Here is a 25619-nt window from a genome sequence, read left to right on the forward strand (position 1 = left end):
GGTCGGGAGTTTATTATGCACCTTTTGGGAATTTTACGAGGTTGAAGGGAGTTTTTTGTGTGTTTAGTAGATTGTGTCTAACGAGGTGCAAAAATTATGACAAAGCAATAAAATGTCTGGAAATTTATTACAGTTCCAGAATCAAATGTGCCAGCATAATATTACAATCAATGACTATTAGCATAATGAAAGTGAAATAATTTAATAAATTGGATACAAACAAGCAAACCAGTTTGGCAGGAAATTCAAGCATATTGCAAGCTTCAGTGATGTTGAAAATCCACAAGTGCAGCCAAGACTGAAATTGAGTGGCTCAAAACATCATGAGCTATTGGGCAGTCCTTGCAGGCATTAGAACAGGTCACATTTGTTTTTGCACGTAAACAAGCATGCTACAAAAAATGATGCAAAGGAGGCCAGACAGCACCAATGACCTAGAACATAATGAAAGTACTTTTGAATACCTATGCTATTTCTAACAGACATCTACATACAACTTATTCTCTCATGTAACACGCAGCTGCAAAGAAAAGCCGAGGTTGTACCACCCACTCTGAATCAATTTCCTTAGCACTGTGCAGTACCTGAAATTCAAGCTTGCCAGCTAGAGAACATGACAAGTTCACAGCAAAATGGGGCATAATGTGATAACAGTAGCCAAACAGGTGATATCTCAGGCTGAAGTAAATTCAACAAGGGGACTAGTCGTCAGGGAAAGAAAATCCAAGCAAACAATTTCAGCTCACTTACATGCATACACAGATGCCACTACGTAGGTTCTTGTTGTGATGCCCCATGACCTAAGTCAGCATCAAAGAGGTCCATTAAAGAGTGGCACACATGCAGTGGCACACACCCAGCGTACATACACAAGTTTGTGTCAAAAAAGTTCGTTGAAGAGCTGCATCTACCCAGTGGCCCCAAGTGATAACCAATGGCCACAGTGACACACCAATGGTAGCCCCAGGGGGCACGTACTGAATTTCCACAGCTATAAGGAGCTTTTTCAAAGTTTCTTGCCTCAGAAGACGCCTCGCATTATATAACCGACATTGACACAAACAACAAGATCACTCATAGAAATCGGTGTCAGCAACCTCCCAAACTCCCCTACTTCTACACACCTTGCTATCCTAACTAAATCCCCATGTTGAGCATTTAAACTTGCCTCACCCTCCCTATGCACTCAGTCATTTTGCTGGATATCCATGAAGTGGAGAAAAGTGAACTATATAAATAATGCCAAGGAAAACAGTTGTTACCCGAACGAAGAAGTCCCCTGCTCAAAAAAATTTGTCCACCTGATATAACGCTTGTTCGAACTCTGCTGACCACCTTCGGCTGAATATTGCATATCACACAAAGCAGCAATTCAACTATAATTTTTAGTTTTATAATGAAACAAAAATTTCCAATACAGGAATCCTGAACAGGAAACTGTAAGTAATAACAATAATACAGGAACCCTTAACAGTATCCATAAGTGTGAAATTTTTACACAGGCAAAGAGGCCAACATTTAGCCACTAGGGCACACACAAGGCATTATTACAAACATTTTCTCTGCAAAAAGCCCTAACACCCCGACGCCAGGTGGTGTCTTGCGTGGAGCCATGCACGCATTTAAAAAAATAGGCATTTTGTATTTTCTTCTTCCGCAAGATCAAGGCAGGCAGGCTGTGATGCTGTGCAAGCAGTGGTGGCATTCAAAATGGAAGGAATCCACACAAAAAGCCATGGTACTGTTGAGATGGCAGTGCATGATAGGGAGCATCCTGAAAAACCAAACGTAAATAGATTATGTACTATTGTATTGCAAACTGACACCACATGAATATTTAAACACAGCATCACGAATTATTCAACAGTGCTGGGCCATTCAATGCTATCACGCCAAGTGTATCTTGGCCACCTCAGATTTTAGGAAAAATTACAGCCCATTGTACCTTAGGACAGAAAGCTGATCTAGTTGCTAAGGATTCATTATGCAAAAAAAAGGTGAGGTGTGCAGACACAAGAGCAGAGAAGTGGACAACACGAACGCATTGTACAGTTGCAGATTGGATGAAGTCGAGAGTATGACAAAAGCCCGTCTGGTCGGGATGATGCATACTAAAAGGAAGAGGTCCAGACACCGACCAATATGGCTTAAAATAGTTATTTACGTTTTGGCTCCATCACGGGAGCCTTGTGAACAAGACTCCCAGGGGGAGCCAAAATGCAAATAACTATTTTAAACTATTTTGGCCAGTGTTCAGACCTCTTCCTTTTATGTTGCAGAACGCACACACAGAATACTTTGTGAAAATTTCACATCGTGTGAGCATCGTTATCTTGTAGACTAAGGCTGAAACATTACGGCACTGACAAAGCTACAAACAAGTGTTTCTATGAATGACCACAAGGCTTTCCAGAATGTTTCATTAATTGAGATGGACCATTAATGTTATGTATCTGCAAAGAGCACCTTCTTATCTGACTTGATTAAATATAATAGACCTTCGAGCAGTTTCTGAAAAGTATTTTCATCCAGCTAGGGTGGTTTGTAGGTACGAATAACCAATTTAGGAACCACTATTTTGTATTGAAGAAAGAGCTTATCATTAAAAGAACCTATAGCTGCATGATTAAAAGTTTCTGAAATTTTGAATCAACTCTATATCTGCAGAAGCTCTTTAATTAGGTATTAGGATGCCTAGCAGTACTAACAATGAAAGTAAATGACAACACATTAAAAAACTAATAAAATGAATGTGTTCTTGATAATACAATGTGTTGTCTTATTATACACAGATTATACAAAACACCAGCAGTAATGCGCATATCTTCAGAGTGCACATAGTTTACCAACGTAATAAATACAGGTCAACATCATAAAGCGACACAGGTACTGGGGTTTTTCTTTCACATTGGCCTGAAAAACCAATCACTTGAGCATTCAGCCATATTACAAACAGCACCTGCGTGCATGAATTCAAGAAACTTTCAGATGTGCAAAATTGTTTAGGAGCTTTTAAGCAATGGGCATTACACTACTATTATGGGTAATTGGTTGCCTGTAAAAGTGGTAAATTAGGTGAACTGGTAGTTGTCCTTCTGGTGAAGGATATTGCAGAAAATGTGAGGACAAAAACATAGGAGCAATTTGGAACCTATGAATGCTAAGAAAGAAGACAATATGCAATGTTACCATGCTGACAGACAGTCAGATAAAAGATGATACAAAGAAAGTTAAATACAGATTACACAGATGCAAGCATTCTGCTTCTTTATTGCTGCAAAACTCGGCAGTTACAGAAGTGCTTCATCCCCTGAAGAATATTTTAGCAATACGTTCACTATGGAGTTCCATTGAGGATGCATCAGATTTGCATGCTTCAAGTGGTTTGGGCTACTCAGAGACAGACATCTGGCTTCTAAACGCAGGGGCATGACGAAATACTGCAAGTGTTCCAGAAAAATGCTTACATGGTAAGGGAAATGACAAAAACAAGAACGTGGATGAAAAGACCAAACTGCCCCAAAGTCAAATTTTAGCAATGTAAGGTTTTATGAAGCATAATTACAGTTCTAAGACAAAACAAAATACCAACATGATGTGCAGAGAATGGGCGCGGGAAATGAAATGACCTCACTAAACAATGACTACATAAATAAAAACGACACATTTGCAGGAAATTTCACAATACGCGACATATAAACTGTGATTCATGATGCACCCATGTCATACATCATATTGTTCAAGTAACCAACTTCTTTATTCAAGACCCCTGTAGAAGGTTTGTTAATGCAGTTATTGGTTTCTTGGATGGAAAAGGCCTAGTATGCAAATCTGCACTTCCCTGCCTTATATTTGCAAAGTGCATGTGTACAGTCAAATTTTGGCACAGTTTGGCATCTTTTGCAATGTTTTGCGAGATATCCACATACTGTTACCATCTACATCTGTGCACGATGCTCCTGCAGCCTGCCATTAACACAAATACTGGTTTATCCTACGTAACACTTTCCGCTGAAGGCATTAAATGCACTCAAAGGTGCCCCAAAGACAGGTTGAGCATTCTGCGCAGGTTAGCAAGGTCTGAAAAACTTGCAGGACATTGTAAAAGATGTCAATACATGGCAAAATACAACAGCACAAAATACTCAGAAGATATAAGGCTAAAAGTGTACACTGATATATAAGGGCCTTTCCAGACAAACCAATAAATGCAACAGCACACCTTCTATTGAAATCTCGAATAGAAAAATTGATTACTTGAAAAAGATGTATGGTACACGCAAAATAGAATGAGTGATGTATCTTATATGTCGCGTATAGTCAACTCTTGCTGCAAATGTGAGCCTTTCATGCATGCATATAATCGCACTCATATACTAAAACAAGTTCATGTGCAATGCTCATCTTGTGCATTTCATGTGCTTCATCTTATAGTCAAGTAACTGTTTCCTAATGCCAATAACCAACTCTCCCAGCTTTCAGCAATAGTATGCAAGATTATTTATTCTTAGAAGTATGATAGCATGAAAAAACAAGGAGAGAGACCTATCAACCGGACCAGCACCAACTACAAGCTGATTTTGCTCTTGGATGGAAACGAGTATTACTAACCATAACCATTATCAGTGTTTCAATGAGGGAGTTGGTGAACCCAGAACTTGCATGAAGAATAACTACAGTAGCCATCTGGCTGCACATATGAGCCATGGGTGTTTCCCTATCTTCCAGCCAGCACATAAGGTTAGTTGCAAAGAGCCCTGACAGAGCTGAGAAGGACGTGATTGAGGTTTTCCACATTAGCAAACAAAGATCGACATGTGTCAAAAAATAATCACCATCTCTTGTCAGATTCGAGTAAATACGGTAGTCACCTAACGCAATGTGTAATGAATCGAGGGTAAATGCTTTATAAAAAAGTACATGTTTTTGACGAGAGAGAGAGAGAGTAAAACATCTTTATTAATAATATTTGAATGGCGAGAGCAGTCCTCCCACACTGCTCTTGCCATTCAAATATAATTAATAAAGATGTTTTACTCTCTCTTTCTCATCAAAAACATGTAATTTCTTGTAGAGCATTTACCCTAGATTCATTACACACATTGCGTTAGGTGACTACGATATTTACTCGAATCTAGGCCGACCCCAATTCTAGCCGACCCCCTAAAGTTCGAAGCCAACAAAAAAATATACTACCTCGAATGTAGGCTGAACAAAAAAAGCGAGGACAGCATTCACAAAATGCAAACAGCATTTATTGAATCTGAATGTGCAGAGCTCATTGAACGTTGTCGTCACTGCTAGACTTTTCGCTGTGTCCCTTGTCCCTGTCACCTTCAAACAGTGCACTATCTTCGGTACCGTCAGTGCATTAGATATGCTGCACTTTTTAAAGGCGTGCACGATCAATGTGCCTGGGATGTCGTTCCAGGCTGAGCTACCCAGCCCACCAGCTGCGATAGCGATGCACGTTTGATGCGGCCGTTTCCATTAGCATGTGGTCTTCGTCAGTCTACCAGTCCGTGTAATATTTCAGCAGACGATCCTTGAAACGTTTGTTGATGCAGACATCAAGTGGCTGCAACTGGCCCATCATGCTGCCCCGTATGACAGCGAGGTCCGTGTTCGCTTGTGCGAGTGCAGCCTTCACATTGTCGGTCAAGTGCCCACGGTAGGAGTCGACAAAAGGAGCGAGTTCTTTGTCAAAAGGGCTCCTGGACGCCATCGCCACACAATCTTAACCCACTCTTCCCCAATCGCACCCGTCATCCATTCTTATTTACCTGCACAATGACATCTCTTGGGAAAGTTTCTTGAGCAGGCATGGTCTTCCTTTTAAATATCATATAAGGAGGGAGTTTATGTCCATGAGCTGTGCAGCACAGCATCACAGTTGCGCACTGCTTGACGTAGCCCGCAGAGCACACCTTCACCTCCTTGGCACCCTTTTCATTCACTGTGTATGCCACTGGCATATCAAAATACACAGCCGCCTGGTGGGCGTTGCCGATTTGCCGAAGGTTGTGGCCTGCCACTTCTCTCTTTCGCAGCACGTAGCACTGGAAAGCTATCAGCTTTTCTTCAAAATCGCTTGGCAGCTTCTGGGTGATTGAAGTGCGACGTCGGAGGCTGAAGCCAAAGCGCTTCATGAATTTTTGAAGCTAGCTCCGGCTAGCTTTGAAATCCTTTGGCATTAGGCCTCGCTCCCTCGAAAGCTCCCTAGCTTTCGCATGGAGCACTTCTGTTGTCACTGGAAGGGCAGCTGCCTCTGCGTCCAGACAAAGTTGGCCAAAACTGTCTCCACTTCGTGGTAATGGCCCTTCTTTGGTCCGCTAAAAGCCATCCTCGTACCGGCGCACACAAAGAGCTGCTGTCGTCCCCTCCAATGACGGACGTTTTTCTCGTCGACGCCAAAGTCCCGCTCGGCTTGAAGGTTTGACGATGCCTCTGCAGCTATCACAACTTTTCGCTTGAAAGCGGCACTGTAGTGTCACCTGCTTGGTGCCATAGCAATAACATCACGCCGCACACTGATACGGCCGACACAACACAGGTCAAAATGGCAACCTCGCTTGTGTACGGCTGGCTACTGGCATGGCTAGTGGCGGCTGCGATACTGACTTTTCTAGATGGCGCTAGCTGTGTACCATATTTAGCAGTTTCAATGAAAAACTGAAGTGTTTTTTTTTCTCTTTAAATCCTTGAATCTAACCCGACCCTAGAGTTAGGAATATGATTATTTGAAAAAAAAATAACTATCGGCCTAGATTCGAATAAATACGGTAATTTGTTTCGCTACTTTTCTTAGTGCCCCATACAAGATTAACCTTTTCCATGCCAATTTTATTTTCAGAAAACCAGCAAAATTTCCAAACTATTTTTATGAGCTATTCTTTGTGAAGAGTTTCCTTACTGCAATATTCGCAGTTTGTTTACAACTTTCTGCTGTCTTTTATTAGCTGCCTTTCATGTTTTTAGGTTGCAAACAGACAAGGATGCAGAAACAGTCTACATGAAGCACATATTTTGGAAGAAAGTCAAGCGTACTTTTTTTTATCCTCCATGAAACATGTTCTTCCAGGAAGATAGGGGGTTAACCGAGGGCCCCGATTTTTATTAGTCATATCATAAAAAGGCAACAAGCACTAACACCAAGGACAACATAGGAGAAATTACTTGAGCTTAATAAATAAAATAACAAAATGATTAATTAATGGAAATGAAAGTGGATAAAAAAACAACTTGCCGAACGTGGGGAACGATCCCACAACCTTTGCATTTCGCGTGCGATTCTCTACCAATAGAGAAGAAATAAATGAGAAGAAAGGGGGTTAATTGCGGGGCCCAATTTTGTTTAGTCATATCTTAAGCCAACAAACACTGACACCAAGGACAACATAGGGGAAATTACTTGAGCTTAATAAATGAAATAACGATGCGATAAATCAATCGAAATGAAAGTGGATGAAAAAACAACTTGCCGCAGGTAGGGAACGATCCCATAAGTTGCGGCAAGTTGTTTTTTCATCCACTTTCATTTCCATTAATTTAGCCTTTCGTTATTTCATTTATTAAGCTCAAGTAATTCCCCATATGTTGTCCTTGGTGTCAGTGTTTGTTGGCTTCTTATGATATGACTAATAAAGATTGGGCCCCCAGTTAACCCCCTTTCTCCTCATTTATTACATAACGAGGGTCTCAAATCCGGCAACATTGATGCCATCAAGTAGTATGTGTGGGTTTCTTGACCGGTTGCCTTCACCCAAAAAAGATCACGTTCTCGTGACGCCTGCGGCAGAAAGTGTTTCACGTCCACCGCTATGGTCTGTGAGTCGTGGCGCTGGATAACACTCGCAGGGTTCTACAAGGAAACATAAATACCCAAGAAAGTGGACGGGAAACGGCGCCACGGTAGCTCTATTGGTAGAGAATCGCACGCGACAGGCGAAGGTTGTGGAATCGTTCCTCACCTGCGGCAAGTTGTCTTTTCATCCACTTTCAATTCTATTAATTTATTGTTTCGTTATTTCATTTAACCTGAAGTAAGCTCCCCTATGTTGTTCTTGGTGCAAGTGTTTGTTGGCTTCTTATATGTTATTGCAGGTGCGGCACGATAAGTAAACCGCAGAGTAGTAAGCAAAAAAAGTGTTTTTTTCTAAACAGGTCGCTAGGGGCCCAAATATTGCTACCAATCATTAGTATTAAGTTGAAGCTTCAAACATGAGTTTTTAGCTTTCCAGCTTCTATTCTTTACTTCAGATGAACAAATACATGACATTTTGATATGACATGGGATTCTTGCACTGGACAGGCAACCTTTGTCACTGCAGCCACCTCACTTTGCACGGTCATTTTTAAAACCCATGGAAACCAACTTCTGCCCAATTTCTGCTCACTGCACCCTCAGATATCATTTTGTTCAGAAATTGACATCACTCACACCAAGCTGATGAAAACATTGCCGCTTGTACATGGCACTGAGTTGGTAAAATGAAATCACTGGACCAGTCAGACTCATCACTATCCCAAAAAGAGTGAATGTGGCTATAATTGCACTCCCTCCAAGAATAAAATCGGGTGGTACTTGGTGCGAGCACTTTCAATGTGTTTCTTTGTGCCCATTTCTGCGTGCTATATGTCTACTAGTATGTCTGACTTAGTAGCCTAAGCAGAAGCTCTGCCATAATATATGTTGTCCACTGTAATGTTATTAGCCCAAACGATGCTGGTAATACAATGTGAGCTATATAACAGGGACATAAAAGTTCTTTGTATCTTTTATATATTTTATCTTTGTCGCATATAGCACACTTCTGCTGGTTCAGGTGGGTTACTAGAAGCGAAGGAAATAGTTTAGCTGAAAAGATGTGTTCTTTGCTCCAAAACAGCAATACTATAACTGATGAATGCCCGTGTAACTTGGCTTTGACTGTTCTGAAGACCAAAGCAATGAATATTGCACAGTGCCATGCAGCAGTATTTACACCATGTCTTGATTTCCCTTCAAGAGCATCTCTTCCGATCACCTGAGGGATGTTTTTAGCACACAAAGTGTCTCCTTGTTGGCTTTTGACTTTTAGCAGTTAGCAGAATGCACACAGAGAACTGGCAAGTGACCAGCCATAGCATACCCGCTGTGGGGGCATAGTGGCTATGGTGCGGCGCTACTAAGCCCAAGGGCTTGAATCCCAGCCACAGCGCTGCCACATTTTAATGGGGGCGAAGTGCAAAAATACCTGTGTACCGTGCATTGGGTACATGTTAAGGAACCCCAGATGGTCAAAATTAATCTGAAGTCCCACACTACAGCATGTCTTAAGATCAAATTGTAGTTATGGGATACAAAACCCTTGAATTTAATTTTTATTTCTAAGCCATGACGTGAGTAGCTAGGGATTTGCATTTTTTGTTTTGTGAGGTTGACTCCGGGAGTTCTCAATCAGAGCTTCTACAAGATGATGACATCATTTTGAAAAGTTGGCTGCCAGTATAGAAACATACTGCCCTGTGGTATCATCATGCATTAAAAAGAAGTACGTAGTGGAGCCAACCCTATGAACAGCAAAGCAGAACTTTATGGTTTTACTTCTGATAGACCCAGTGCAGCCTTAGGTGTACAGGCACAAATTTAAATGACAAGCCTTGCTCATCCTCAGTAGGGGAATGGTTAAGTGCATTTCGCTTCCTAGTTTCAAGTTCTGCAACTAAAATATACAATTATGTTCACTTTCCTTTTTTGGGGTGGGGGCAAAAACTGAGCACAATTAACTAATCACTTATCTATCATGCAAGCGATGTTTGCCTTTCTCAGTAGTCGATCTAAAGACAGAAAACTAGGCTCAGGTGTTTTTATCTCTAAAAGAAGACAAGCTTTTATATGGCAACCTATCAACTTGAAGCCCACAGTAGTAGTTCAGCTTCTATGCCATCTAGCTGTTGAGCACGAGTCAAATAAAAATTAATGCAAAAGTATTAGTGTTCCATGCTTTTAATGCACGGTAAAGGGACACTAAAGGAAAATAATGAGTTAAGTTAGATTGAAGGTTAGCCTTTCATAATAATAAATTGATCATTTGTAGCAAGAACAGAGCTTTTCTAAGCAAGAAAATTAGAGAACTGGAAAATCAAAGAGCACCAACTAATAAATTGAACCAAATTCTGTAGTTTTATGTGCCAAAACCACAATATGATTATGAGGCATGAAGTACGACGGAATCTGGATTAATTTTTACCCCCTTGGTAACTCTACTGTGCATACAATGAATGCACAGCACACATGCATTTAACACCTATCAAAATGCAGCTGACACACCTACAATTTGATCATTCACCCTCAGGCTTAGCAGCGCAACATCAAACAGCACAACTCAGAGCCCATGCTTGCAGGCAACCTTCTGCAGTGAGTGCGTCACTTGGTGCTCATGAGGCAGTACTTCCAGCTGCTTCAGCTGCTTTTAAGTGTGTGCACTGCTGGCTTTTGCTGTTTTAAAGCCCTTAAAGCCCAACTACAACAAAAGTTAGGGCTGCGTAAAAAATGATTCAAACAGTGTAAATACAAAACAGCCTTCTAGCATTCTTGATAGCGAGACTGAAATGAATGCCACAATTACCAGTAACTGGCAGTGAAGCATGACTCAGATTGCAGGGCTCCTTAGTGCGGCCTACGAGATAAGAGACCACCTGCAGCTGCCTGCAGTGTGATAAAAAACCTGGAGGCCATGTGGACTCTCAAAAAAAAAAAATTATGGGGTTTTACGTGCCAAAACCACTTTCTGATTATGAGGCACGCCGTAGTGGAGGACTCTGGAAATTTCGACCACCAGGGGTTCTTTAACGTGCACCTAAATTAAGTACACGGGTGTTTTCGCATTTCACCCCCATCGTAATGCGGCCGCCGTGGCCGGGATTCGATCCCGCGACCTTGTGCTCAGCAGCCTAACACCATAGCCACTGAGCAACCACGGCGGGTGATGTGGACTCTCGTCATAGCCACTAACCACCAGGTTCATGCGTCATCTGCTAATACACTATTAAAAGAATACCAAGAAGAAAATTAGACAGTTACCAGCCCCGCAGCTTTGCCAAGATCACTACAGTAGTATTTACTACTCATTTATTACCAATTTAGCAAAAGTGAAATATCTTTGCATTTGGAATTTAAGCTTTTGCAGTAGGGGTATTGAGGTGTGATGATCACAATGCTCCTGTGCTTTGTGACATTACATCACTACACATTTGACAAGGCCATGGTTCTAAGTGTTTTTAGATACATCGATATCTTAATTCTTTTACAACCTAACTCCAATATGACACATGAGAATACAGTAGATTACATTTGAAATCTTTTTAACGAGCATGGAAAAGCACTAACCTTTACACATGAGACACGCATGGCGAAAGCATTGTTAGCAAAGCTCCCACGTGCTTTAGATAATTTTTCACCTTGGTCAGTGTCGGTTCTGTTTTTTCCCTTAACTCTTCCTAACCGGACAAGACTTCGTCAGACTCAACTTCATTAAACTATTGACAATGCACTGCATATCTTAGATAAACATTTGATGGTCACCCTAAAGCATGTTTCCCGAAGTTACCAACCAAGAGCAAAGAGTGGTTAGCTACTGTATGAACCAGCCTACACCCATGTTAAACCAACTATTGCCCCCATGCGCCTTGAATAGGCTCTAAAAATGTGTATTCACACAATGCGCAATAGCTTTTGTGCTCAAGTTGGCAGGTTCATAGCAGCTGGCCTCCCTCACTCATCATCAGAATCTCAGAATCCCTACTGCAAGAACTTCAGGAGTTGAAAGCAGCAACAGACAAAAGCGCGCAGTTTGAAGCAGCCAGAGGCACTGCCTCAGAGCACAGCAGTTGCACTGACTGAAGAAGTTTGATGACAAATATGGGGCACCATTTGTGTCGCTGGTTCCAAAGAAGCCATCTAAGCTTTGTTCCCATGCTTGAGTGTAAAAATACAGCTGTTTTTAACAAAAGGCATGCAACACCGTTCATGAATTGTGCCACTTGAATGGTTTATCAAATAACCTTACTTCTGGTAAGCTCTACACAAGCAAAATTGGATGCTGCACTGATGAAAGGGTAAGAGAACATTTGCAGAATATAAAAACAAAGGAAGACCAATGTAGGTGAGCATTGTAACACATGCACTTGTCATCCCTCACTTGAAATATATTTTTGGGAGTAGAAACACGAATGCACAACTGATATCATAAGCTCTTAATATCAAAGAGTGGGAGTGACTGTGTAATTATTCATTTTCTTATTTTTTTTCTATTTCTCACAAGTATGTGTATGAATGTTTTTTTGCTTTCGGTTTACACAGGTTGCTTCACCTCAATTTGTTTGACCCTGTTCCCTTCTTTGCAATCCTTCATCCCTCCCCCTCTTTTATGAACTTCCAGAGATTATATGAATAGGTCCTGCTTTCTTAGAAAACATGGCACACTGGATTGGCATGCCTACCACTGCATGTAAATTCTTTTGTGTTTCTGGTTTTTATCTCAACTCCTGAAAGAACCCAACATGAGTAGCCCCTTTCCTCTCCCCTTCTACCACAACTCAAAACCTCGCCTTGTCAATCCCTTCCATTTACAGTCTGCCTTTTTTTTTTCCTTATTTGACATCCACTACTCTACACAACAAACTGGCTTATACGGATTTTTGTTCATTTTATGTCGCATCGATTTTTATTTTAAAAGATTTCTGTTCTCATATGTATTGAAGGATGAAGTGGCACAAGCATATCTAGAAATTTTGGACAATGCACCTTCCGCTATTGTCGGAAGCTATGTGTCGTGATCAAGTGACGAGCATACAACACTTTTTTTTAAGTGACAACTGTATAATAGGTTACATATGCAACGCATGCAAGGCTACATGCTGGCTTTGCTCGCATGGCCTGGGCCGCTCTCCCAGAGGCATCGTTCCACATCTCGCATGATGGTGTATGTAGCGCCATCTTGTTGCGGTGGCGCACACATCTCCCTTGCTTTAGAGTGGCCCCAGCCATAAGTTGAGCAGACTTGGAGCTCTTACTTCTCACGTGCTCTTCGAACTCTTACGTCCACTTCTTGTGAATGCTCCAGGTTGCGATGGCTGCAAATGCTTACTTGTGCATCGAGTGAGACCACTAGCTGTGCTCACCGCATATGAACGTTAAGTGTGAGCTGGCCCAACTACTGTCCCTGTTGCAGCACCGGACAGGATATGGACGGCAGTCTGTGGTTGAATAGGGGCAGTCTGTGGTTGAATAGGGTCAGTCTGTGGTTGAATAGGGAATAAAGTCCTGTGTTGCCATTTTTCCAAAGTCCTGTGTTGCCACTCGTATTACTTGCACTGCTTGACCGTATATGCTTCATTTCTTTTCTTGAATGTCCTAGTGTTCCCCAGTGGCTTCAGCATTCTTGGTGCCACTGGCACATCGGTTCTGAGGCATTTTCCTATGAGTTCAGCAAGTGTGAGCCCTTCTTTGCCTGGAGGTCATGATGAGCAAGCAGAGCCTTTTGAATGTTGGATGACTTCTTGAGCAACTGCTTAGCCATCTGTACAGTTCTTTCTGCAGCACCGTTGCTCTGGTGTAAGTAGGTGCTACTGGTTACATCGCATAATTCCCATTGCTTGACGAACATGCTGAATTGTGCCAAAGCGAACTAAGGACCGTTGTCCTGTCATATAATAGCTGGTGTCTCAAAGTGAGCGAAGATCTGGCTCAGTGCTTGAGTTATGTTCTGTGTGGTAGTATGCCTCAACTTCATGTGTTCAAAGAAGCGCGAGTAATAGTCCACCACTACGAGGTAATCTCTCCATTCTCAAAGAGATCAATTCCAATCACTTCCCATGGGTGTTCTGAAAGTGGAGTGTGTATCACAGGCTGTGTCTGGTTTACAGTGCTATTGACAGACAGGACGTTTTGACACATAACTCTGGATGTGTTGGTTAATATCTGGCCACCAGACTGATTGAGTGGCTCAAGCCTTACATCTTCCAAGAACCTGACGACCAGTATGCAAGCGCTAAAGCACATCACTTTGCATATTCAGTGGGATGATAACGTAACTGCCTTTGAGTAAAATTTCATCCACCAGTGTCAGTTCATGGATAACTTCTGCGTACCTCTGCACTTCTGGCGGCAGCAACTTGTTTGGGCCATGACGTACAGTAGCCCCTGACCCTTGCTAAAACGGGATCATTCATTTGCATGGCCTTTATCCTCTCTAGCAAGTCTTGGGAGGCAGACGGCAGTTCCATTGTAAGAATTTCGTGTTCTATGATGGCCTCGCTGATGGTCCCTGGGCTGCTACTGCCTGTTTCTTTCTGCAGTTTCCTTGAGAGCACGTCAGCAAGGCATATTTCCTTGCCAAATATGTGGGAAATGGGGTAATCCAGCAGTCTCATTCGGACCCACTGCAGATGTGGACTCGGTTCACCCAGGCAGTTTGATGACAGCAGAAGCACTAGCGGCTTATGGTCTCTTTCTACATGAAACTGCAGACTTATCAGGTAGCAGCGGAAATGCTTGCAGGCCCATGTAACTGCCAGTGCTTCTTTCTCTATACAAGCATATTATGTCTCTATGTCAGAGAGGGACCTTGAGGCACAGTCAACTACAAGCCTACGATCTTCTGCCTCTTGTAAGACTGCCCCAAGACTGTAGGATGATGCATATGCAGACACAGTGAGAAGACTAACGGTTGTACTGGGTGAGCACCGGTATCGTCGTCAATGGCTTTTGATGGATTAAGCATCACTGTGAAGCAGATCATGTAATGGTTTTGTGAGCTGTGAGAGCCTTGGAAAAAACAGACCAGGTGGCGGGCCATCCCAAGAAGGAACACACTTCTACATCCTTCGTCTGTTGGTTCTGCTACCTGACAGCACATTGACCTTTTCAGGGTCAGCAGTGATACCGTTTGCCAATACAATGTGTACAAGGAATTCCACAGACTGCTGGCGAATGAGAAGAAAGGGGGTTAACCAAGGGGCCCGATGTTTAGTAATCATATCATAAGAAGCCAACGAAGACACCAAGGACAACACAGGGGTAATCACTTATACTTACTCAATGAAATAAATTATAAATTAATGGAATTGAAAGTGGACGAAAAAACAGCTTGTCGCAGGTGGGGAACGATTCCACAACCTTCGCATTTTGCGTGCGGTGCTCTACCAATTGAGCTACAGCAGCGCCGTCTTCTCATCCACTTCCTGGGGTATTTATGTGTTACTACTACAACTAACCCTAGGAGTGTTAGCCAGCACCACTGCTCACAAACCTTGGCGATGGATGTGGAACATCCTTTCTGCTGCAGGCGTCACAATTACGTGATCTTTTTGGGTGAAGGCAAGTGGTCAGTAAAGCCCCACATGCCAACTGAAGGTTTCAATGTTGCCGGATTCGAGACCCTTGTTATGTTATGAACGAGAAGAAAGCAGGTTAACCAAGGGGCCCGATTTTTATTAATCATATCATAAGACACCTACAAACAAAGATACCAAGGACAACACAGAGGAAATTACTTGTATTTACTAATTGAAATAAAAAATTATAAATTAATGAAATTGAAAGTGGATGAAGAAACAACTTCCCGCAGTTCGGGAACGATTCAACATCTTCATATTACGCGTGTGATGTTCTACCGATTGAGCTACCATGGCACCGTCTTCCCATCCATTTTCTGGGATATTTATGTTACTACTAGAACTAACCCTGGGATTGTTAGCCAATGCCACGACTCACAAACCTTGGCGGGGGATGTAGAGCATCCTTTCTGCCGCAGGCATCACGAGTATGCGATCTTTTTGGGGGAAGGCAACTGGTCAATAAACCCACACATGCTACCTGAAGGCACCAATGTTGCCAGATTCGAGAACCGCATTATGTAATGAAGAAGGGGGTTAACGAAGGGGCCCGATTTTTTTACTGCTGGTGTAGTACACACTCTCCTGTGTTTAGGGTGATGCCAGCTTCTTGCAGGCGCTGAAGTACTTTGTGCAGTCATGCATCATGTTCTGCCTTCGTGCGGTAAAACACTATTATGTAGTCTTGCAGACAGGCTTGGCCGTGCAGGCCTTCTAGCGGTCTTAGCATTTCCCTGTAGAAAAATTCAGTTGCTGTGGAAATTCCGAAGGGCAATCGGAGGAACTTAAATGGCCAATTGGCATCAGGAAAGTGTTGTACCTCTAGGACACAGGTAACCAGTAACCAATAACCTTCCCTTGCGTCAATTTTGCTAAACCAGGCAGCTCCGGCGAGTTTGGCCAGGCAATCATCGACGGTGGGCACTAAGACTCGTTCTCACAGAACATTCTATTTCAACCTTCCAAAGTCACTGCAGATTTGAAGCTTGCCTCCTTTATTTTTCGCAACTACCATAGGTGCACGCCACTCTGTGGTCTCTTTGACCTTTATGATGATACCCAGACTTTCCATTCTCTCCAACTCACATTGGACACTCGGCAACATGGGCAGAGGTACTCGCCTCGAGTACATAATAGCACACTGCTTGGCATCAAGGAGTAGCGATATTTTGTAATCGGTCTGTAGCCAGGTAGAGGTAGCGGCATAAAATGTTGGCTGAGTCACTGACCTTGCCAGCTGACTCTGCTACTTTTAGGAGACTTGGAGGACATTGAAGGACTTGATTGCGGGACATCAAAAAGTGCGTCATGCAGCTAGTCTATTACATAAATTTCTTCTTGACACAACCAGCCATTTCAGCACAGGGTCGCAGTGAAGTCTAACCGTTGCTATTTTGGTCCAGTTGGGTCCGAGCAGCTGTTCATTTGCTTGCTTCATGTTGCCCATGACTTGTTCGTTGTAGAGGCTTGTTGGCATTACAGTTACATTTGCACCAGTGTTTACCTTGAACTTCACTGGCAAGCCATTGACCATCACATTTATTTTCCATGGCCCAGGATCCTGTTGGTCAGTTAATTGTCCAAGTAAACCTCTTCCAAAACAGCTTGGTATGTGCTTTTTGTTCTGCTTTTTGGAAGCAGAAAAGCATACGGCAGCAGTGTTCCTTTTTACTGCAGGCACTGCATGTTTTGCCATTCGCTGGGCACATAGTGTGTGATGGTTAACCATAGGTGTTCTGTTGAACCGTACCACTTGCATGTCTGTGCACTTTGGTCACACTGGTTTTTTCGATAATTATTTGACTTTCCTTTGCTCTTTGAGAAGCTGTGCATGGTGTCGACAGCTTCAAGTTACTGTAGCTGTGGCCGTAGGTCCTTTTGCTGCTGTTTGATTGTCACCATGTTGTGAGCAGCATTGACAGCGGCTTCTAGAGTAAGCTCGGCGTTATGTTGCAGCTTCTCACTTACCTGTGCGTCTGTAGGACCGACCACGAGTCTATCACAGATCAGTTCCTCTTTCAGGGCACTGTACTCAGAGGCTTCAGCTATTCTGAAGAGTTGAGTGATGAACATATCGGCTGTCTCATGCGCGTCTTGCTTCCGGCTGTTGAACTTTGCACACTCGTATAACACGTTCATCCGTGGCAGTAAATTTTTTATGAACACTTGCATTACTGTGTTGTAGTCGAGTTTCTCAGCATCACAGCGCCTGAGCAAGGCTAGGACGTCTTCTGCTTCACGACCCATGGCATAATGAGTGTCTTCACCTGCGTCTCGCTGTATTGCTTCTTTAGTCTGGAGATGGCTCTATAGCACTCCCATCTCATGAACCACTGTTTCCACTCCTCGGGTCGCCAAAAATCAAGTTTTTCCGGCAGTTCGATGATGAACGAGTTGAGCGAAGCTGCGTGCTGGGCTGTGGAAACTGTAGGCGAAGCCATGGGTAGCAAAGTTTCGTATTCACTGCACTGCGCTGCATGTGTAGACTTCTACTTGCGTGGTGCACTTCTCACAGCGTTGTCGAGTATCCCACCGCTGCCTCCATGTCGTGGCCGGATGACGAGCATACATAATTGACAAAACATAAGTGCTAACTGGGGACTGTTTACTAGGTCGCATATGCAAAACACGTACGGCTACATGCCGGCTCTGCTTACACAGTCTGGTCCACTCTCCCCGAGGCATTGTTCTGCATCTTACATGACCGTGTACGAAGCACCATCTCATTGCAGTAGCTCACACAACACAGTGTACCAGGGTAACTCAATGAGCAGCAACTTCAAAAGAAGTATACTTCGGAAGGCTGCTCAAGTTTAAACAACTCTCAGTTAACAATGTCGAGATGATTTGCCCTCTCATTAACATGCACATTTATGCCTCTAGACCGTAACCTCTTTGCTACATTATAGCACAGTCTTGGTTCGAATTAAAACACTGATATAACACAGCAGAAAAGTTACGAATAAGAGCCATAAATACACAGAATATTAGAAAGGCGTGCACTCTCATTCTTGCTAACTGATCATTTGTTGAAATTCTGGCAGTCTTCTGAATTATAATTTTTAAATGGGCTGCCCATTGAGTTACGATAATGCATTGCAGTGAAATTTGATAGATGGCTGCAGAGCGAATTCAACTATTCAGTTTCAACCACAGCTAGTTACCCCTATGCTTTTCTTGGCTTCAGTGCCTTTATTATTTATCCCGCACTGCCCGGGAGCGTGCAAGCAGGGGGGTTACAACTTCGAAAAAAACACATCTTCATTCGCACAGCACACTTGGTCACAAGATAATCGATTCCACTCTGTTGCAGTTTGGGCAAAAAATGACAGCATAAAGGTCCGTTCTAGTTTGGTATTCTCGAATTTTAAAGTCATGATCTGTTCTCTTAGATACATGGTGCGGTGGTTTAAAATAGGTGTCTCTATTATTTCCGGTTTTGTTATTATATATGCTAAATAGCAATTTTAGTCGCAGTTTCCATGGGCGAGACGAGAGCGCTTCCCATCCGAGCTCACTTTTCATTGCAGTGCAGCTCTCCTCCCGCTTGTATCACCCACGAACGAACCTTCCCGCTCTGTTTTGTATTCTCTCGATTTGGTCGATCAAGGTTTTCTGATGAGGGTCCCAAACACAACACGCATACTCCAAGATCGGATGAACGAATGAAATATAAGCACTATTCTTTAGGGCAAAAGTTGAAGATTTCAAATTTCGCTGAATAAAATTTAGCGCTCTGGCAGCATTTGCAACTACATTACTCACATGTGCGTTCCAAGAACAATCACTTGAAAACATCACACCCAAATATTTATACATATATTGCTGGTCAATAATATCAGTGTTCAAAAAATAACGCGTTTCTATAATTTTCTTTTTTTCGTGAAAAACAGATGAACACATTTTTTTTTATTTAGTTGGATTTTCCACTTCTCACACCATAAGAGAATGTTAGTAAGATCAACCTGCACATCGATGAAGTCCTGTTTATTTTTTACTTTTTTATACACTATACAGTCGTCGGCAAACCAGCGTAAACGCCAAGATATCCTGGCAGGAATATTGTTAATAGAAACTAAGAACAAAAGCGGCCCTAAAAAAAGACCCCTGAGGAACTCTCGATGTGACCTCGACACAAGGAGAAGTAGCACCGTTCAGTATTATGCATTGCCGATGCTGCGACAAGTAATTGGCAATCCAGTTACACACTCCTTAACATTTGCCTCATGAAGTTTTTGAAGGAGCAATGAGTGAGAAACCATGACAATCACCTTTCGAAAATCTAAGACACAATGACTTTGCCCGTTCTCATCCACCTGAGCCACTGAGTCGTGATAGAATTCAATTAGCTGTGTTGTAAAGGACAGTCCCTTGCGAAAACCATGTTGATTATCAATTAATATTCTATGTTGTAATAAATGTAACATTATTTCTTTGTACAAAATATGCTCTAATATTTTACGGGATATGGATGTTAAAGAGATAGGCCTATAATTGTTTACATATTTTTTTGGACCACCCTTATGAACCGTAACTACATGTGCCATTTTCCAATCATCCGGCAGCACTCCAGTAGAAAGAGATCTAGTGTACATTAGGTAGAGGTAAGATGCGATCGGCCAGGTACAGCACTTCAATATGCGGGGAGAAATACCATCTGGGCTGGGGGCATTAGTTTCATCTATACTTTGTAACAATGATTCGATACCACCAACACTGAATTCGACAGGTTGCATCATGGCTCAGCTCTCACATGAAATTTTCCAAAGGTTGTTTTGGGCAAGCAATGCAGAATAAAAAAATCATTAAAGCAAGCTACCTTAGCTTATCATCGGATAGGACCTTATGATGGTGAACAATTTCATTTACTCCCGTTGAGTCAGATCCGCATCCTCTTACGTATTTCCAAAAAAGCTTTGGATTTGTTTTCATATTATCATTAAGTCGATTGAATACGGACCCTTTCCGATGTGAACTTTAGTTTTATATTCATTAGTTACTTTGACCTGCTTCTTAAACTGATAACTGCTTTGTGTTCTTTTGAATGCGTTATATACTCTTCTTTTCCTTATTAACCTCAGGATACTAGGCTTCACCCATGGTTTCTTAGTTTTTCAGCCTAACTGAATGGACACTCGGTACATACTTTTCCGTCAATTCTGTAACTTGTTTTAAAAAGAGACTACATTTGTACAACATCAGAATTCTCACAAAGATAATCAAAAACAGATAAATGAGCGAATAATTCCTGTGAAATGGCAGAATAATCACCTTTATCAAAGAAAAGCCTGTTGGCTTTATATGGACGTGATTTAAAAAAAATGAAACCCATTTTCCTTCTCATTCATTCTTGCGGGGGTCTGAAACCTCATAGCCTTGATGCCTCAAGGTAGCATGCATGGGTTTATTAACCACATGCCTGCTCACTTCAGTTCAGGTGTTACACGACACCATCATGCAAAAAAGGATGTTCCACATCTGCCCACCACGGCTCCAAATGGCGCTGGCTAACACTCCCAGGGCCACGTATACCACACATAAATACCCAAGTCAGCACAATTGGTAGCGCATCACGTGTGTACTGCAAAGGTTCTGGGTTCAGTCACCACCAGAGACAAGGTCTTTTTGTCTGCTTTCATTACTTTCTTTCAATATTTTCTACATTTCAATTTTAACGACAGCTAATTACACCAATGCTTTTCTTGGTTTAATTGCCTGCGACCTTTATATAACCAGCAAAAATAAGGTAACAAGAAAATGAAAAGAAATAAGTGGAGGATAGGGTCATCAGTGTTCAAAGAAGCACCTTCCTTTTTGTATCTTTAACCAACACTTGCGCCAATAGGCAACTCCTCTGCCTGCACATCAAATGACAGTGCAAGAGATGCAGCTGGAACCCACACTTAAATATATGTACAGCATACCAATGCATCTTCTCCGAAGGTAGTGAAGAGCACAGGTGCCTGTGGAGCTGTGTGCCACGGTTCCTCTTGCCAACCCATGGAAAGGAGCATAAGTGATACTGTAGAGCTTGCCGCTTCAAGCATCGTTCAGGTAGCCATTCATTATCCTGCACGTAGTATCCAATGTATTGTAGATATCGAGGCAGCTTCAGTCCTGCAGCAAATAAAGTGATCAGTTCTAACCAAAATGTTGAGATGCAGGCACTTTGGCAGACGGATGCTAACATGTTGAAGTTTCTGGGATGCCAGTCATAATTTCGTTAAACATTATATGGGCCACTCATGCAGGGATGGAAGCAGTCAAAGAAGTTTTGGAGCAGCTCTGAGAGCAGCAAATTTGACACACTGGAGCATGAATTGCCCGTTTTGGAGCAGTAAATACATGTTTACATGAGTAGCTTGGTAAAGGTCAATGAGTGAAATACAGGCATATGAAGAAAAGGTGTTGCTTAGTTTACTTTACAGAGCACTATTTGATTATGGCAGATCAGTTCTGCGGAAGCCTACAAGGCAAGTAAAATTCATGACAGGAAAAATTTTCACCCACCCTACTTTAGCATGAAGCTAAGAAGGAAACCTGTACATGTTTCTCGAAAACCACCATTAAATTACATACTGGATGTGACAACTAACTGTGGCCAAGAAAAAAATAAATGAGTGCTTTCCGTGAACATCGCCCCCTCTATTTTGATAGACTTATGTTAGTGCTACTGAAGTTTCTTTTTTTTTCGTGGTGAACAAGCAGTTAATATGTAATTGTAACGAATGTTTATTTTCTTACTTATCCAACACGGTGCCAATGCAAAGATTGTGGAATACGCCGAGAAATGACCGATAACAGTGTTACAACGACCTAGGTCAAGTGTGGTCTTTCTTTTTTCCGACAAAAAAAATACAAAACACGCAAATTTTTCTTTAGTAATTCATGTGACAATGCACCCCGCATCAGTAATGTAAGTGGTCTCAGACGGAAACATTGCCATCAGCATACTGCATATATTACTAATGTGCAAACCTGGGGCACAGTCTTGTAAAGGTTCACAAAGTGAACGGTTACCATGATTGCGCTACTTCGTGTTTGGTAGAAACTGTACTTGCACGCCAAAAACTACTGACATGTCGAGAAAAAACTGCAGCTGCTCATTCCCAGTGCCCCTATTTGGCAAAGTTTGCGGAGAGCTTGATGCGATATTTGGTGTGCTGAAGCGTTGTCATGGTCAGGACAGTTTATTTTCACCTTTTAGTTATTTCACAGGCTTTTTCTCATTAAAGGAAGTCTTCACAAATCCTAGGCTGTTTTAAATGCTGTTACCGGCCATTTGTAACCACCATACAAAACTTTTTCGCTTCTCATTGATTAGGTAAATTTAAAAATTTAGCTAATGAAACATGTTCGTGCACACTGAACGAGAAATATTTGCAGTGGCTGCCATGAACAACACTCATCAAGGTGTCCATCAACACCATTCGAGTAGTGTCCTCTGGTAATTTATAATTCTTGGCAACCTGCAGTTGAGATAGCAGAGTATCGCAGAATAAATGTCAAGTGACGTACTGGTCATTGCATGTTTGCCGGTATTTTACACAACTTTTGACACACTGGTTGGAAAAAAGACATGAACGGGCATGCTGATTGCACTTGAGCTGTGGTATACAAGTTTCCCTTGTCGTGCAAGGCATCTACATTAGACAGACGGGAAGGGGTATCAATGATTGCTTGGGCAAGCATAGTTACAACATTCATAAAAGTTATTGAAGTAGGTCCCTTGCCATGCATTGCAAGACTTGTGGATGCAAACTAGTTCTTTTAAAGAATGTGTCATCATAGGATGCAGTCGCACTCAAGTGATGCGCAAGATTATTGAGGCTAATGCCATTGCCAAATACATTAGGATGTGCGTGAGTACACCCTCCTATCTTTATCAGACAAGGAACTTTACTTTCTAAGTTGGTCGGCACATTTTCAATGAACTGCAGCCATATGCTTCTAGTAAGGTTGTTGTTTCAATCTTTTTCTCATGTGTGCTATGAGTGGCGCATATAATGTGCAGTAGGGTCATGGAATAACACCAGTTGAAATTTAGCACTCATCCTCCTGTCACCTGTACATTTTCTTTCATGCTCAAACTGAGTTATGCTAAAGCAAGACAAGAATCCATTCAGTCAATTTGTGCCTTCGAACCGGTTCAGTGTCCACAGTGCATGATGATGCTATTATAGAGGGATATTGAAAATATTGTTTATTTTCTTTGAATAAATAAAGTTTAGTATTAAGTTTCACACTGCATTTTGCAAGTTTTAATTACCCTAGTATAAATTTGTATTCTAGAATGTGAAGGATGAAAAAAAGCATTTCCAACCTTAGACATCTCCAATGACATCTAATCACTACAACTTAGAGGAAAGGCGCTACGATCTCAAACAGTCGCAGCTTCTATCCGCGGTTGTTGTATATAAATGCATTACGTATCGAGAGAATATGATCAAATCTTAAAGCTAAAACTAAGGTAAAGGCTTGTACCAACACGCTTAAACAAGGGAGACCATATCAAGACACATAGTGCGGATGTAAAAAAAAATAAATCATGGAGTTTTACCTTTTAAAACCACGATCTGATTATAAGGCACGCCATAGTGGGGGGACTCCGAAATAATTTTGACCACCTCGGGTTCTTTAACGTGCACCTAAATCAAAGTACACGGGTGTTTCCGCATTCCGCCCCCATCAAAATGCGGCCGCCGTGGCCGGGATTCGATCTTACGACCTCGCGCTTAGCAGCCCAGCACCACAGCCACTATAAGCAACCACGGTGGGTATAGTGAAGAGCTGTGAAAATTTTTCCTATACCAGAAATAAGTTTTTGGCCAGGGACTCAATAACCGGGGGAATCGCGCCCTGTCTGGCGTAAGGTCTGGCGCTGCTCACAGTGCCCCCTCAGCAAACCGGGACATTTGCACGCGAGAACGAGAGCACCAAGTCCGGCCATGGCTGGTAAACCATATGACGATACATTAACAAAATATACAGTAACTAAAACAAAAGGACGAGTAAAAACGAGACGTGTCGTTTTTATTTAACTGACATATTATCTTCGCGTCTTTTCCCCCGTGTACGATATAGAGGTTACACAGTTCTGCTTATTCCATATCAGTAGTATCGTCTTACATCATGCATGCGCACTGAGCACATGAATACGTTCTGGATATCGCAGAAGGCGTTGTTCACGACGCGAGACTCACGATAGCGAAGTCAAATGCGATCCTTTTAGAAATAAAGAAAAAAAAATTGTTTGCCTATGACAAACTTTGCAAACAAGAAATAAAATATAAACTTACCAAAATGCTTCGTCCAGGTTGGTGGTGGAGTTCGTTGGCGTTCACCGTTGCGCATTACGCTGTGTTGTTAAACACGCTGCCCTCGCTTGTAGGCGTGAGAAGAACATCAAAGTATTATTATTTTCTGTCAAATACTGCTGCCTCGTAAGTACAAACAGAGAATTTTGAGCTGTCTAGCCTACCCCGGCATACCGGCACACAGCAGCTTCCCGCGCTCAAATCTCGCCGTGGATTCGAATTCGCGCCGGGTGCATTTCGATGAGCTGTTGTGGCGCCACCTAGAAGAGCTTAAATATGGACGGAACGAAACAAAGTTCTAACATATGTCCGTCTAGATTTCTTTATATTTATTTATTTCAGTCTAGATTTCTTTATATTTATTTATTTATTTAAGATATAAGGCACATGCTGTTTAGAAAATACTCACGGCAAACAATGTTTTGGTCTAGTTTCTTTGGCCCCTCCGATTTACGTCCATTGTCAGCTGGCCTGCGGCCTTCAAACGATATTCCTTACATATTGTGGCTCAATATTGAGGGCACTGAACCTGGTTGAATGGGGTTTAAATAGAGGGACAATATTTCGTTCTCTAGAGTATTGCTGCTGGGGATGGAGCGAGTATTAGGCTGCTTCTCGTCGGCAAAAGGAGCCGGACGAGTCACGAAATGCAAGAAAACGAACGGCTTGCATGATTACTAGTACAGTCTCGCTTGGGTGACCAGTGAGAAACAGCATAATTAACAACCTAACAAATACAATGGACAGCCGCCAAATCGTTGGTCAATTAGACATGTCAATGATGAGTCAGATTGGTGATTCTTTCGTGTTTGTCCGTTTGTAAACGTGTTGTGAAAAGCTTCGTTTATTCGATGTTGCGCCCCATTTTCACCAGAAAAAGAAAAGCGGCGTGTTTCTGTTGACGCCGCACGCGCACGGATTTAC

At 42.2% G+C, this 25619-nt stretch overlaps 1 protein-coding gene and 1 long non-coding RNA gene across 17 annotated transcripts in view; one reads left to right on the plus strand and one right to left on the minus strand.

Annotated features, from left to right (window-relative positions):
* LOC135908735 (uncharacterized) overlaps window positions 1–25619 on the plus strand; it is a 1076237-nt gene that overhangs the window by 455246 nt on the left and 595372 nt on the right. The window lies entirely within an intron of this gene.
* LOC139052091 (uncharacterized) lies at window positions 642–24747 on the minus strand. The gene is made up of 3 exons (XR_011509695.1): window positions 24678–24747; window positions 21303–21495; window positions 642–1774 (listed from the first exon to the last, which is right to left on the minus strand). It is a non-coding gene; the product is annotated as an uncharacterized lncRNA (long non-coding RNA).

This window comes from Dermacentor albipictus, unplaced genomic scaffold (assembly GCF_038994185.2).
Source record: "Dermacentor albipictus isolate Rhodes 1998 colony unplaced genomic scaffold, USDA_Dalb.pri_finalv2 scaffold_18, whole genome shotgun sequence".
In the NCBI taxonomy this organism is placed as follows: Eukaryota; Metazoa; Arthropoda; class Arachnida; order Ixodida; family Ixodidae; genus Dermacentor; species Dermacentor albipictus.